A 14846-nucleotide genomic window follows, 5' to 3' on the forward strand; every position below is an offset into this window, starting at 1 on the left:
TTTTTAAATATACATGGTGTAGTTTGTTGCTAAGTTGTGTTGCTATCATTGCCACCTCTTCCTCAGCCAAAAGGAAAATGGTATTTTGTGGAAGGAGGAGGTCTATCATATTTGTGTCATTTTCGATGCATATTCTGCAAACTCTAGCTGCTAGAATAAAGCATGATAAAATATAAATTTCATAAGCTTATTTCTTAAGAAGAAAAAAACTTGAAACAGATCATATCAGAGTATTGCACTTGATTAAGTAGTTGGCAATATGTTGCACCTTTTCCCACTTTGATAGCAAATAGGCAGTTCACATTAAAAAAAAATAAAAATTAAGGGTTAGGGAGTATAATAAAAACATTCTATGCTGGCATCATGACCAAAATTAATTCTCAATTGCTTTATTAGGCAAAAGAAAACACCTCTCTAGATGGCATTTATCAACACCAATTTTTCTTCATTGTTAACAAGTGTGCAATTGCTACATAATTGAAGGCAAGAGCACATTAAAAAAAAAGAAAGCCAAAACCATATATTATGTCTTTTTGGTGATCCTTTGATAAACAAGATCAACAAGAACCTTGTGAGAATGCTCCTTCCCTGAAAAACTATCATCCATCATCCAGACTGTATGCTTACTTGGGTTGTAAAGACAGCAGAGTCTGGTGTGATACTGCTAGTTTTGCTTTAATATTCCATACACTGATAAATAACAACTATCCATTCAAAGAGTCACTATAGCAGGAAAAAAATAGAGCATCACCAGTAACCTCAAGCTTTCAGAAATCATTTTGGAATTGCAAAATTTTATAAAAATCATGTAATGGTTTTAGGCTGATCTGTGTTATGCATATACACATTAAAAATTATCAGACGTTGCAAGTTTTACGTACCATGCACAATACTTATTCTGCTTGGTGTTTGCCCATTACCTCGTGGACTCCACTGGTTCTTTTTCTTTTTCTGGAGAAAGCAGTATAACTTTTGCACACTTCTCCTCTCACAGATATGCCTACATCTAGCAGTTACTCACAGTTTCCTTTCACTCATGCTCTCACTTGGGCACTCTGCTTTGTGCTTTGCTTGCCCTTGCCCTCAGCTCCCTACACCTGTCACACATTGCACTTTCTGACTTTGTCCCTGAAGTGGGCAACTTCATAACAGAGTCTAATGTTTGCACCAACCTCTTAATGTGTGATTACCAGTGCTAAAGTACCTTATTTCATTACTTGAAATAATCAAACTTTAATTAATGTATTCACTTAAATTAAATATGGAAACATGTAAGAATATCTGGTGACAAAAGAATAGTGAGATTTAACAGGACTTATTTCATGCCTTATAATTTCAGGAAAATGCAATCATTATTTCCTATGTCTCTGTATTATAATAATCGCCTAAAACATTAAATGTACTTCTATTGTCAACACTGATTTATGTTTATGAACTTAGTGTTATATAGCAAAAAATAAAGCTAGGGGACACACATTATGCAGTTCACTTAATCTTTAAGTGTAGGAAAATCTAGATTTCAGTCTTGTCCATGATAATCTATAGATCCTTCAACAATGAGATAAAACAAGCCCCTTCATTTGTTGATTTTGTAACTTTTTGCAAGGTGGCAACTAATACCAAGTGAAAATGGAAATTAGTGAGAGTTCCTCAACCTTGGTTTTTTCACAGTACTCCAAGAGTTAACAGAAAAATAATAACTCTTTCCTCTGAATAGCAGCTAGCAAATATTCAAATGTCACAAAGAAAATGTAGTGAGTGTCTAGAAAACTAGATGCAGTTTATAATGGGACTCATCATGACTGTCCAGACAGCAGGTGCTACCAAATATACTAAGAAAAAAAAAAGCCCCAAGAATAATTAACAGTGAGATAGTTCATACTTATATACAGTTTTCTTTGCAGTTAAAAAAGGAAATTTAAGAAATGTTTCACACTGAATGTAATATAATAAATATATTTTTGATTGAACCTTTCCAAATAAAAATAAAAATAAAAAATTAATAGGTACAGAAATTTAACTTACAAAAATTTGAAAACACACAAATGTTTTAATAAATAAAGAAGTCCCATTAAAAGATTAATTCAGAATACTAACTACAAGTTCAGAGTTAAATAAATAAGGCACTTTGTGACAAGAAAATAAGGTTTAGAGTTTAATCTTTTCACATTTAAACATAATAATTTTACATTTATACAGTCAATTAAAGGGAGTTTTTTGATCTAGGGATTAGCAATCATAACTTTACCTAAAGAACATCACTATACTCCTCTAATATGACTGTTCTATTGTGCTTTGCAAGCACAAGGATATGTCAGTACTCTGATAAAAACTGAAATTAGGTTTGCTTTTTGTCCTGTTCTGATTTCAGCTGATACTACTTGCTCTTTGGAAGGCAGCATAGCCTAATTAATAAAGAACCAGAACCAATCACAGACCAGAATCTTAATCAGTAATTTCATTTGTCTTATTCAAGTAAGCAAGACGATGAAATGCATATTTCCACTGCATTAGAGTACAAGTAACAAAGATTATAAGAAATTCCAAGTGCAGTATTAGAAACTTTTTTAGAATTAGAAATTACGTTGTCCTATACCTTATATAAGGTACATTATATATGCCTAACATAAAATGACTTGGGAACTCATTTAGAAAGAAAAAGTCATCCAAATCAGGGAATTGTTTTTCAAATGTCTAAGAGGAATCCTCATCACAGAAAGTATTTCAGCCATAGTAAGATGTTTTTCTATATATTTCATCCTAATTTATGCAGTAATTAATTCAGGAAGGTCCTAAATCCCATATTATGCAGAAGGAAAAATCAGATGATCTTAATATCTCTCTCTGGCTTTCAGAATACATTATCTAATTAACAGTTATCCTGAAGCTGTGAAGAGTCTAAACACTTGTTTCCCTTAACAGCAGTTATACTAATTTCCCTTTTGAGTGCACATTTGGTTTTTCAAGTAGTTTTTATTACAAGCATTGATATCTAAAATGCACACCAGGGTTAATCTGCCCTCATGCTTGCAAAGGATTAGTTGGAGATTGCATAAGCCTAGGCAAAGCAATTGCTTCTTCTACAACAGATATAATGACAACAGCAATTGTAGTAGCTGCTAGGTGTATTTTAGAAAAAGCAAAAGAAGTTAGATGCATGAAAAAATAAATAATCTTTTCTGAGGCTAACATTATCTCCTTTAACACTGACATTATTCCAAGACATGTTTCACCTCTCCTAAATGAGTCCTCTTTGTTTTCGTGAAATCATTCTTCTCTTGGTAGCCTTAGACTTTAAAAGAAAGTCACACATAACAAAGTAATGAGGCAGGTTTTTTTATTTTTATTATTTATACTCTGATCATTTTAGTGACCTAATTTATTCTCAATTGATTTCAACATATTTTTCTGTTGCTGGGCAACATAATATTCTCCAAAGACTGCAGCCATTTAATGGGAGAAACTGCTCCACCATGAAGAAATCTCTGACTAATGTTCTCTTCTGTTTCTCATTTCTCAGTCTCTTTCTAGTTCTTTCTCATATTCTAGTTCTTTCTGCCTTTAAATTTCAATAATTTCAATAATTTCAATAATTTCAATAATTTCAATAATTTCAATAATTTCAATCAATTCAAGCATTTCAATTTCAATCCTTTAATTGCTTACTCTCCTTTCTCTCTGTGTGCCCTGATTCCCTCCCACTTTGTGTTTCTGCAGTTTAAAAACAAGTTTTCACAGAGGCACCACAGATTCTGACTCAGGTTTGGTCTGCTGCTGAGTTGTCTGGAACTGGATATCCAGCACTGGTGGCAGCCCCTTGGTGGAAAGGGAAAGGAAAGGAAAGGAAAGGAAAGGAAAGGAAAGGAAAGGAAAGGAAAGGAAAGGAAAGGAAAGGAAAAAGGATCTAACATTTATAGGTTGTAAAGCCAAAAGGACTGTAGTCAATAAGGGAAGAATAGACCATAGGAAATTAATTGTAACAGAGACAGAAAAAGAGCAAAATTGTAAAGTTCTGTGTAAAGTTTGAACAGAGGATATTTTCTTGTTCTGAGGGATTCACCCTTTTTAAGGTTTAATAGCCTTAGAGAGAGATATACTACAGGCTAAGCTTGGTACATTGAAGATTCTTGAAAAGTAATTGATGCTCTGATAATGAAATTCCATTTCAAATATAATTTTAGAAATAATGACACCTCCACTGAATTCCATGGGGCTAACTTTTTTTCCCAGCTGTTTTCATGCAAAATGTTTACCCTCCAAATTTCATTGGTGAAAAATACAGTGGAAAGAGATAGGATGCAAAAACAGATTCTGAAGTGATTTTCTTACTTTTCCTGTGTATAAATTATGAAAAAAACCCCATTTTAAACAGAGATATAAGAATGAGATTAAAATAGTTACTTGAAAATCTTATGTGTTCTTTCTGCTTTAAATGGCTTGCTCCTTTGCTCAGAAGGCACATTGCAGACAATGAAGCGTTTTTCCGCAAGTTTCAAATGATACTTCAGAAAAGAACTTCTTGAAAACCATTAGATACAGAAAAGGTAGTGAAAATGAGGGGGAGGATGTGTGTTTAATTTGTGTGTGTTTAATTCATAAATATAAAATATATGTACCTAGAGAGAGAGAAAGAAACACTTGTCACCATTTTTACCAGCAGCATTTACACAGTTTTAATGTAGAAGATTGATTTTAAAGAGGCAATAAATTAACCCAGCCCTCATAAGTGTTCAGTACTTTATCTCTGATACAGCATTACTGAGATAAAAATCAGACAGCATACAGAGTTGCATCTGTGACGGTTTTGGACTTTATTTTCAGTGTTAAACAAGAGTTTGTCTATCAGAATTCAACTGTTGTTCAATGTAATTTTTCTTTTTGTAAGGTTACTTTTATGAAGGTTGGGTCAGGTTCTATAATGCTTGAGTGTAATAACAGGGCCTGGTTGCTGAAGGACAAGGAGTGAGAAAAGGTTGCAGTGCTCAACTGAAGTCTGTATGTTATGGTGTTTCTAAACAGATATAAATCATAGACTGAAGTGTCACCAAATGAGTAACTCACATGCTTTTCATATCCAGTCAAACTTTAAGAGAATGAAATATGTTTGCTAGTATCAACTTGCCCCAGTAGACAGTAATCCACATCACAAGAAACACTTAATTGAGTCCATTTGGCAGTTGCTGCTCAGCAGGGGCCTTGTAATGAAATAACATGTAATAACATACCTCTCATCCCTAGAGAGAGTGTCCCTGCAGGTCAAGGTTGAGGTCATTTCAAGGGCAAGGTCAGGTAGCTTATGTTGTAGTTGCTATTGCCACATCAAATTACATCTCTTTTTTTTTTCTTTTTTTTTAATGGACAAAATTCATTTTATAGACTTTATTCTAGGTTTTAACTCTGTTAAACATGTGTTTGCTCTGTCTTCCAGCAAAATCTCTGTCATATTAGAGTATATTATCACTCAAAATTAATACTTCATACATGTTATTTACTAAACTAATCTTAATGGATGAGTCTATGATTTTTAGCAAATTACTACACAAAATACTTTTCCAGTTAGCAAAGAGTATTGTTACAAACCAATACAACAGATGCTAAATACCTTACCAGAATTGTTGAGCAACTTGAGGAGATACAAAGAAAAGACAACGAAAGAAAATTAACCTTAACGCTCCCACTCTATGATACTATTGTACAACAATAAAATATTGTTATATAACTATAATTAGGAATATAAAAAGGTTTTATTATTGGCTTTAAGGAAATGAAATAAAATACATCAACAATTGATCAACAATTGATAATTTAAAGAAGGACCATATCATTATTTCTATTCAATATAACTTTTCTTAAAATCAGAGTTTAGAGTAAAGGACTCAATTCATGATCTCTTATTGAGCTACTTGGCAAAGTTATAACTTGATTACTTGACTTGTGGGCTAGGGAAGAGTAGACAAGGAAAGTGTAGCTTTTGGTTTAATAGTTTTGTTGATAGGTAAGTAGAGAATTAAAATTCTCATCTCCACGTCTGATTTTTTTGTGTTTTCTTGTTTAACCCAACAATATAATGTACAGCCTGTACACATTTCCAGAGACCTTGATCTAGAAGTTCGGCCTTTTCCCAGATTACTCTTAAGCATAGGGAAAGAGTCAGGCTACCTTCTGGATCTTGGGTTGTGTGTTAATGACTGACCAAAACCACCAGATTACATTATAGAAATATGGAAATGCCTAAGATTTCCTATTGTTCATTTTGGGATGGTGTAATAGAGAACTAAACACCTCACCTTTGTGGACTTGATTTTCTGATGGAGCCCTTATCTTTCCAATGTGTACTGACAGGAAAGTAACTAAAGTCAGACAGACTTCAACTTTTCAGAATGTTCTTTCTTTTTCTCTTCATTGTCTGTAGACAGCTTTGGCAGATACACAAGGTGGTCTGGATTGTCTGCTGCTCTGAAAATGGGCTTCTAAATTAGCTGTGAGGATATGCCTCAAGGAGGTATTTCCAGTAAGCAGACTGCCTTCTACCCTTACTTTCCAGGCATAATATTCTAGTTCTAACAGATATCCCCAAATTAATTACTTATTTTTAACGCATAGCAGGGAGCTGATTTTATTAACCTCTAAATGAACTCAGACAGTGCAGCCAGAAGCCCTGAATTCTCCATCAGATTGCCTTGTTTGTTTTCAAAGCAAAAATCTGTACTCTGCTTCTCTGTCAGCAAAGATTTCAGAAATAAATTATTTTATGGTAAATGCAAGGAACAGTGTATCTGTACACCAGCTGACTGAATGTGACAAGATTTTGGTGAGCAACAATGATAGTTCACTCAAGGAGAACTGCTCAAGGAAACTACACAAAGAAGGAACCAGCAGTTATTTTCAGAAGGTAAAAACTATTGCTAGTACAAAAAAATAGATCCAAGCCTAGGTTTTGTTATGGCAAAATAAAATAACTTAGCAAGGAATTGTCCCTTTATTCAGAATGCAATAAAAATGTAAATGGTTCAGATTATATTGTACATGATTTAGAAGAGCAGATCTAAATAAAAAGATGTCTTTAAAGAAAAAATGAATTTAAGTAAAAATTTAGTGCATCTGAACAAAATTGAAAAAGAGAGAAAATATATACTGGGCTGTCCATAAGACACATCAAATATTTTCTTGTGCTATTAACATTCAAGATGGATGCAAGGAGAAACATTAGTTTTCAAAGGCATTTGGGAAAACCAATTTCTAAAAAAATACCATCCCCACCCCCAACGGACATTTTGAAAATACAGTTTCTTCTTCACCATTTGGGTTGCAGAACTGTGTTGATTTAAGTGGCCAGCAAGGTCAGGGTTAATAGGAGAGAACATCACTGTTCCCTCCATCTGAGTAAAAATGGGTAACCATAGCCTAATTCTACCTTAGGATATAACTCTGGTTACATCTCAATTTATAGAAATAATTAGATCAAATTAGATCATGGAAAGTTTAATTAACCAGGCGTAGTTTTGAATTAAAGTCCATTTTCTATGGAAATTGGAAAAGGCCTAAGTAATTCAGTACTCATTATATCATGATTTAGCATCAAGCATCATGGGGGGCTGTAAGTCAGGGTATATGAAAAAAAGCAAAGAAGACATCAACTCTCCTAGATTTTGGACAGTATTTGGATGTCTTACCTCCTAGAAAAAAATAAACAGGTTTTGAATGTTCAAGGGAGTTTAGCAGGCTAGCTTTGAACAAGAAAAAAGTTCATTTGGACCATTAACTAGACTCAAAATTTCGTGTCATTGTTCTTTGACATGCCTCCACCATAAAAAATGTTGAATGTAATTCTTGCTTTTATATATTTTTGAAATATGCACATAATCTACTACTAATATGAAAGGGACCATTATGAAATATTTCACCCAGTGCAACAGTGTCTAATTATAATTAATTCTATTAACATTCATTATGACAAATTAATTTGTATTAATGTGGATGTAATCTCATGATTTGATCAGAATTTGGAACTAATTAGTTTCCACCTAGTATAAAGAGTTATTTATTATACAAAGAACCTCCTTTGCTTTTGAGGTACTCTTGAAAATAATTTAACACCCCGTGTATTATAGAATCTGTAAACTAGCAAAACTATTGTCTGCAATACAATTCCTGATCCCGCCCTACCTCGATTATGCAAGTTCCAGTACTCAGTAAGGCTCTGGGCTCCCTTACTACTGAATCTGAGGAGACTTTTCACAGAGGAATCCATTCAATATCAGTAACAAGGGTAAAATATTTTTTTTAATCTTGTCCAAAATCTTTTTTGTTCATCCAGAAAACCTGAAGATGTTATACATATATTTTAAATCTCTAGGTGTGGTGTTTCCATCAAAGATTTTTCATTGATCTACATGTGTTTAGAAGAACTGATTTTAATGCAAACATATACATTAGAGATGTTAAGGATGAGGTTTTGTAATGTGTTTATGAAAACATGTTGAAAGGGATGAGGGACAGACTTTACCACTTTTGTTCAGCAGTGCTCTAGGAATCAAAGAGTTCCACTGAAATCAATAGCACCTATTACAGATGAAGGCACAGCTCACCATGGGTAAGGGTCTGGCTACTAGGAAAGTAATATTGAGATTGCTTTCATTTTAATGATGGAGAGACTCTAAAATATCCATCCATGCTTTTGGGTGAAATGAGTAATGCCCACTAAAGTTACAAGATTTATGAGGGATGTCCAATTCAATTTCATTACAAGAAAAAAATTAAAAATTTGTTCCCTGCCTTTAAAATGAAAACCATATGCAAGGAACAGTGTTTTTTCTAAATTGATGCAGGTACTGAGAAAAAAAAAATCTTTAAATAAGAATTGTCATTTTTATTTGTCCATCATATATATAGAATTAGTTAGCAGATTCTGCCTTCATGATACTTGCTAGGGATTGTTTTAAGAAAGTTCTAGTCAGTATTTAATAAATGAAACAGCTTTTTGATCTTTCAGACACATAAGTGACCTTAGATAATTGTGCTAAAAATGCTCTAACTCAAGTCCCATATCACCCTCTCCATATCTAGAAGGATATGTCAGCTCCTTTCCCAGGACAAATCTTAGTTCTCAGCTAATACCTGAGAGATAACACACTGAAAACATCTATTGCATAATTGCTGGATTGACCATGACATGACATTGTTCTCATAGCTTCAGGTATGTGAAGTGTGAAAAGTCTGTCCCAAATTTCTGACTGTTTTAAAATTAATTTAAAGCTGTATGTTCCCATCTCTACCCTAAATTGAGCAATCTGATGTGTAGTCAACCCAAAATACACATCTACAGTTGAGTTCAAAATGTGGCTCTTTACTTCCTAAGGTATTGAAGTTTGAATGTACAATTCAGGTGGCACATTCAAGCAACTGAAAAGCTTATATCTATCAGACACATAGTGGATAATACATATGCTAGATCTATACCACAGGTAGTGGTAAAAATATTTAACCAAAAATTATTCAGTAAGGCTTTTATCCACCTTTTTCTACTTAAAAGTTAAAAATTAAAAGAGGTACAAGAATCTGCTTTGTGTGAAATTATGCTTTTTTCATAACACTTATCTTAAATTTGAAGGCGTGTCCTTCATATTTGCCTGGCAATATCACCTGAAATAAATATTTTGTAAACTTTTGTTGACAAAAAGATATTCTGGGATATTTTGCACATTTTGAAAGAACAATTCAGTACAAGGACACAAATTTTTGGATATGTTGGAATAGAAGAATTTAACAAAGGTTTCTGTACTGTGTTGTCTAAAATCAATAGGTCTTTGGAGATCAAATAGAGGCCCAGTGCAAGGCGATGTTTTAGAATGGTATTTATCAGATTTTTGAAATAGCTGGTAGGTTGTGTATGGTTCAAATCCCTCAGCCATTCCCAGAATGTTTCAGCACATCTGCATCTTTTATCTCAGCACATGTGCATTTTTTATCTCAATGGATACAACTGCAGTTATGACCACAGACACACATCTTAGCAGAGGGGCCTCACTAAATCCCATAGTGGCAAAAAGAAGCATGTGCATGGTCCCATGGAAATGGTTTAAACTGATCCTGAATAATGCAAAATTTACTGATTTGTACCAAAATTTTGCATCTCCCTAATCATGCACAGATTATGGTATGCACTAAAAGGTAGAAATGATCTAAAAACTTTTCTTCATTGAATGAAACACTTTTTTTTTACATGACCTATATGACGTTAGACAAATGTCCAACGCTTAACTTCACAGAATTTAAATGCATGAATTGTAACCCACAGAAAGCAAAATGTAATTCTTCCCTCCTGGATTTGACTCTTAAAATTGAAGCATTAATTTCAGAAACACCTAAGGGATCTAGGGAGAGAATTTCTATTATAGTTCAGTGCGATTTGTGTCCATAACCTCTTTAGCCTCACTTAAAACCTCAGTCAAAGATTAATCTCAGAATGAAATGCATCTTTTGCATATCTGGACAGGTCAAGACCTCTGTTGGAATGGAAGCTGATCTCCCTTGTAAGTCAGGCTTAGACCTATCTTTATGGAAGTAGTCAAAATATGCACAAGATGCTAAACTACAACATAGCACTCATTAGTTTAAAAACCTACAACAACAATTCTTTATAGACTGAAAAACAGAAGTAGTTTTGTTGTAAGTGTTTGGGGACATTTTTATAGGTTGTAATCTACCTTCATCAATATAATAGAGACCTAAGTAATTGTAATTTTTATTTGATTTTCCTATTATTTTTAAATTAAAATTAAGGTACTACAAAAACTCAGAGATGAATTTTGAAATTCAGGAAGCTACTTCACACAGTGATTGCTCTCTACTTTAACGTTCAGTGCCATTAAGAGTGGATTAAACAGAGCTGCCAGCCTGAGCTGTTTTAAACAAATGGAAAATCATTAACAGCAATCTTTTGAATCTTTGTGCACAGGACAGCAACTGCTGTAAGGAAACAAGACCAGAAGAGGACCTGTAGAGATCTGGGTAAGCAGACACTGCTAGATTAATGACTGGCATTGTCAGAACTGAGTGATGGGGAACTGCAGCAGCTTCATAGGCTCACCCCTACTAGTGGGTGTTGCCATGGGTACCAGCTCAGAGGTGTCACATTATAAAAAAAGGGGGAAAAGGGAGAGACAGATGAACAGCAAAAGGGAATAAAGAATACACACACCATGGCAATATAAAGACACATTCTATGTACACAACAAAAGTGGGGTATGTTATGATATAGTAGAATGCGAAAAAAAGAAGGAAAAAACAATAATGGCTGAATTCTCGATAAAATCCTCTGAATAGCATGACCTAATTTATATATCTATGATTGCACATTTTTATTTATTGTTTAAAGTCCAGGCAATGATAGAAAAGACTCCTATTAATCACACATTGTCTGACAACAGAAAAGAGTTATTTGCGGCACGCAATCACTATTCATAAATTTATTGTTATTTAGGGCCATGTGTAGTCTATAAAAATAAACTTAATAAATTATTGTCATTTAAAATCACAATTAGTTCCCAATTCAGCAAGTGACATCAACATCCCTAGCCATCCTCAGCATGAGCAGTTGTCCTTTAAATTAGATGGTCTGCTCAAACAGTTGGTGATTTGTGTCTTATCAAAAGTAATCTTCTGAGGTAGCACAGAGGCTTGTTTTTAATAACCTAGCCAGGGGGTGAATACCAACCATGAGGCACGAAACACTTTTGGCTAAAAACAATGGTCACAAGATAGAGAAGAAAAGGAAAAAAAAAAACCAGCAAAAACTCCCACACAAATAAGCAACCCCTTACTCTCGAGGCAGTTTAAGCAAGTGTTTCCCAAAGGGTAGATACTATTTTTGACACTTTACTCTTTACTTGTTTGGCTTGTCTTTCAGTCAGATAGATATAAATGAAGTCTTTATTCCTTCAGATCTGTTGAAAGTTTGCATAATGTCCATGTTCAGTGAAATAATTGTGGTGGTTTTTTGTATCAGGAAGTTTCAGTACATGACAAAACATCATTTACAGCTGCCGAGAAATAAATAGATATCAATGGTTACATTAAGTACAGAATATATTAATTCTATGATTATTAAGTTACATAATAAAATATATATAAAGTTGTGTGGATTCTGTTTTGACTAACTTCTGTAGCACTAAAATTTAATTAACTAAAAAAAAGTGAACATAGAAAATATTTGGTGTGATGGGACATAAGGGAGTTTAGTCCTGATTTCTAGTTAGTTGGCTTATCTGTTTCTCATGCATAACAATTGTGGCAATGGTCTAGAAAAAGCAAAATAATTAAAATAATATTTGCTTTATATATTTTATATATTTTATTTTTATATATTTATAAAATATGTTTACATTTAGCTGAATAGGTTATGTGCTATATTACACTTTCCAGAAAACGTGGTGTGTCTTTTAACTATTTGATCCTCTAAACAATCTGTCAGTTAAACCTTGTAAAAAGAGGGGACTGGAAGTCAGAAAACAATTATGTGGTAAGTAAGAAACCATGTAAGTCGTGCAGGTACGTATTGCCAGCTGCTCCCCTCTCCTTTTGGACATATGCCGGTGAATGACGTTTCAGATAAACAAGTATTTACATTAAAAGTTACACTACATTACTAAGTATAAATGCGTTTTAACCCAATTTTGTAATTGTCTTGGGTGGGAAGTTTCTCATACTGTTGGGGACACTAAAGGTTTATCTGGAATTTCCCCAGGAGGGAATTCCCTTATATTCATAAAAAACAGTATAACCACCAGAAGCAATGCCACTAAAAAAATTGTGTGTGATATGATAAGTAATGTTATCAAACCAGAGAGATTCAAGAGAAATTATTTGGTGCAATGGGTGTCCCAAAGTTCATTTTCAGTATACTGACTCAAGTTCTGAGCAAATTGATGATGGTAAAAGCTTACTATTATTTGATTGCTCTTGAATGATATCTCTGGAATAGTTTGCTGTCCTTTAGCTTCTAGTAAGTGTAATGCAAAGCCATTAATCTCTTGTCTTCAAAATCAAACTCTTGACTACAGTGAAATCAAATACAATATTCATTAACACTAATCCAGTCTTCTGTCTGAAGTAGTATTTCTTATTAGACAAACACCGAAGTGTATCAAAACAACTTTATGTGAACATCAATAAATTTTACTGTGCAGATTTATATGGAAATTATTCTTGTGATGTCTGCGTTATTGTATTTTACAAATCAAAATTTGACTTCTGTCTGCAGGGCTTTCAAATTTACTTTTCACGAAAATTAAAATCCCATTCTAAAAATAAGCATACACACTGCACAGAAACAAGAAATGAAGATAATAATATGAACAAAGGGAAAAAAAAAAAGATTTTAGCACCCAAAGAAACCTCTGAATAAGAAACTTGACCTTTTAGTTGTCTCTTCATTTTTCAAAAAAATTAAATTGAAATAACTAAAAGTCTAATTTAAACTAATTCACAAGCTACTGTACTATTATCTATTGTGGAGTATGCTAAGCTATATTATATGCAGAAATGCCTAGACAGGTAAGTGTCTACTGTGAGTGATTACTCAGTAAGTACAGATGACAGCTTTCTGTGACAGAATGTTTAACTTCAGTAGTCACAAGACCAAACAAAATTGTTTCCAAAAAAATATTTTTAAAATATAGATTACAAGGCCTTGGAAAAGCATCTATTATTCACAAGTGGGGTCATCTCTATCCTAAATCTTTTGTCAGATAATCAAAACATTTTCACTTTTTTTTTTTTTTAAAGAGATGTTTGCTCATGCTTGAGCAAAATCACTTTGCTAAACAGCCCAAATTAGTCCTTCTCTGAAAAACAATCTACACCTTTAGGATCACATGGTATTTTCAACAATCACAGTAAAATGAGGATGATAACAGACAAATCCCTCCGGGTACTGCATCTTCTCGTTCTCCTCCCTCCTAAACACAGAGACCATATGATGGAACACACAGAACCACAAATTACTGTAGTGCATGGTTCCTACTTAATAATGACATCCCATAAGTTAGCAAAAATCTGCCAACATCTGCAAGCTTCTCTGCAGTGTTGTGAGCCAAAGTTAAAAATCATGTGTGACAGTGCTGTGGAAAATACAATTGATTCCATTCTGATTGTGTCAGTTCCAAACACAGACAATATTGATGATGCTGTACAGTAATCTTATTGGACTTGGGCCCAACTGAACATTGGTCTTTGTCAACTCATTATTCCTCTATCAGAGGGATCTCACTAGATTGATCTTGCCAGAAGTTCTTGATGTGTCTCACAAATCACTGTTCTGCTGTTGGCAGGCAGATTTGAGCACTGCACAGTAATTGCTGGATTTTTTTTCCTTTCCCCAGAAGGCAGTGAGTACATACTGCAAGTCATTGTCATACGAGAGAATATAACTGTCCTAACAAGATAATGTAGTTAACTCTGCAGTACCTGATTGTGCCAAAAAGATGTGGTCATATTATATATGTTACTAAAGGAGCAAAATTATTTCAAAGCTAAACTTTTTTTTCTTCATCCTTACCATCTCTTAAATAAATAGCCCACATTTTTAGTGTGAAAACTTGTTTGGATAAATAGTATTATTTTAAACTGCAACGCATATGTGGGAAGATCTTAATTGGCCTCTTGCCATTTACGTATATAGAAACAAACCACACAAGTGTTTGCACAATCAATACTGCACTGCAAAACTCAGACACAGACATTTGAGTATCTGACAAGAAGTGATTACATCTTGGAAACTTCTTTTATGCTTTCAGCCAGAGGAAATAAACTTGTTGGCTCCTAAACTCTTTGCTTGTCCCTCAGAA

The 14846-nt window shown here is 33.7% G+C and overlaps 1 long non-coding RNA gene across 1 annotated transcript in view; it reads left to right on the forward strand.

Moving 5' to 3' along the window:
* LOC139590010 (uncharacterized) overlaps positions 1–14846 on the forward strand; it is a 220134-nt gene that overhangs the window by 121569 nt on the left and 83719 nt on the right. Inside the window, exons 8-9 of the long non-coding RNA XR_011679195.1 lie at positions 10958–11010; positions 12424–12520. This is a non-coding gene — a long non-coding RNA (uncharacterized lncRNA). The remainder of the gene's footprint in view (positions 1–10957; positions 11011–12423; positions 12521–14846) is intronic.

The sequence above is a fragment of the Agelaius tricolor genome, unplaced genomic scaffold, assembly GCF_023055355.1.
Source record: "Agelaius tricolor isolate 1412-34295 unplaced genomic scaffold, bAgeTri1.0.p SCAF_5, whole genome shotgun sequence".
Classification (NCBI taxonomy): Eukaryota; Metazoa; Chordata; class Aves; order Passeriformes; family Icteridae; genus Agelaius; species Agelaius tricolor.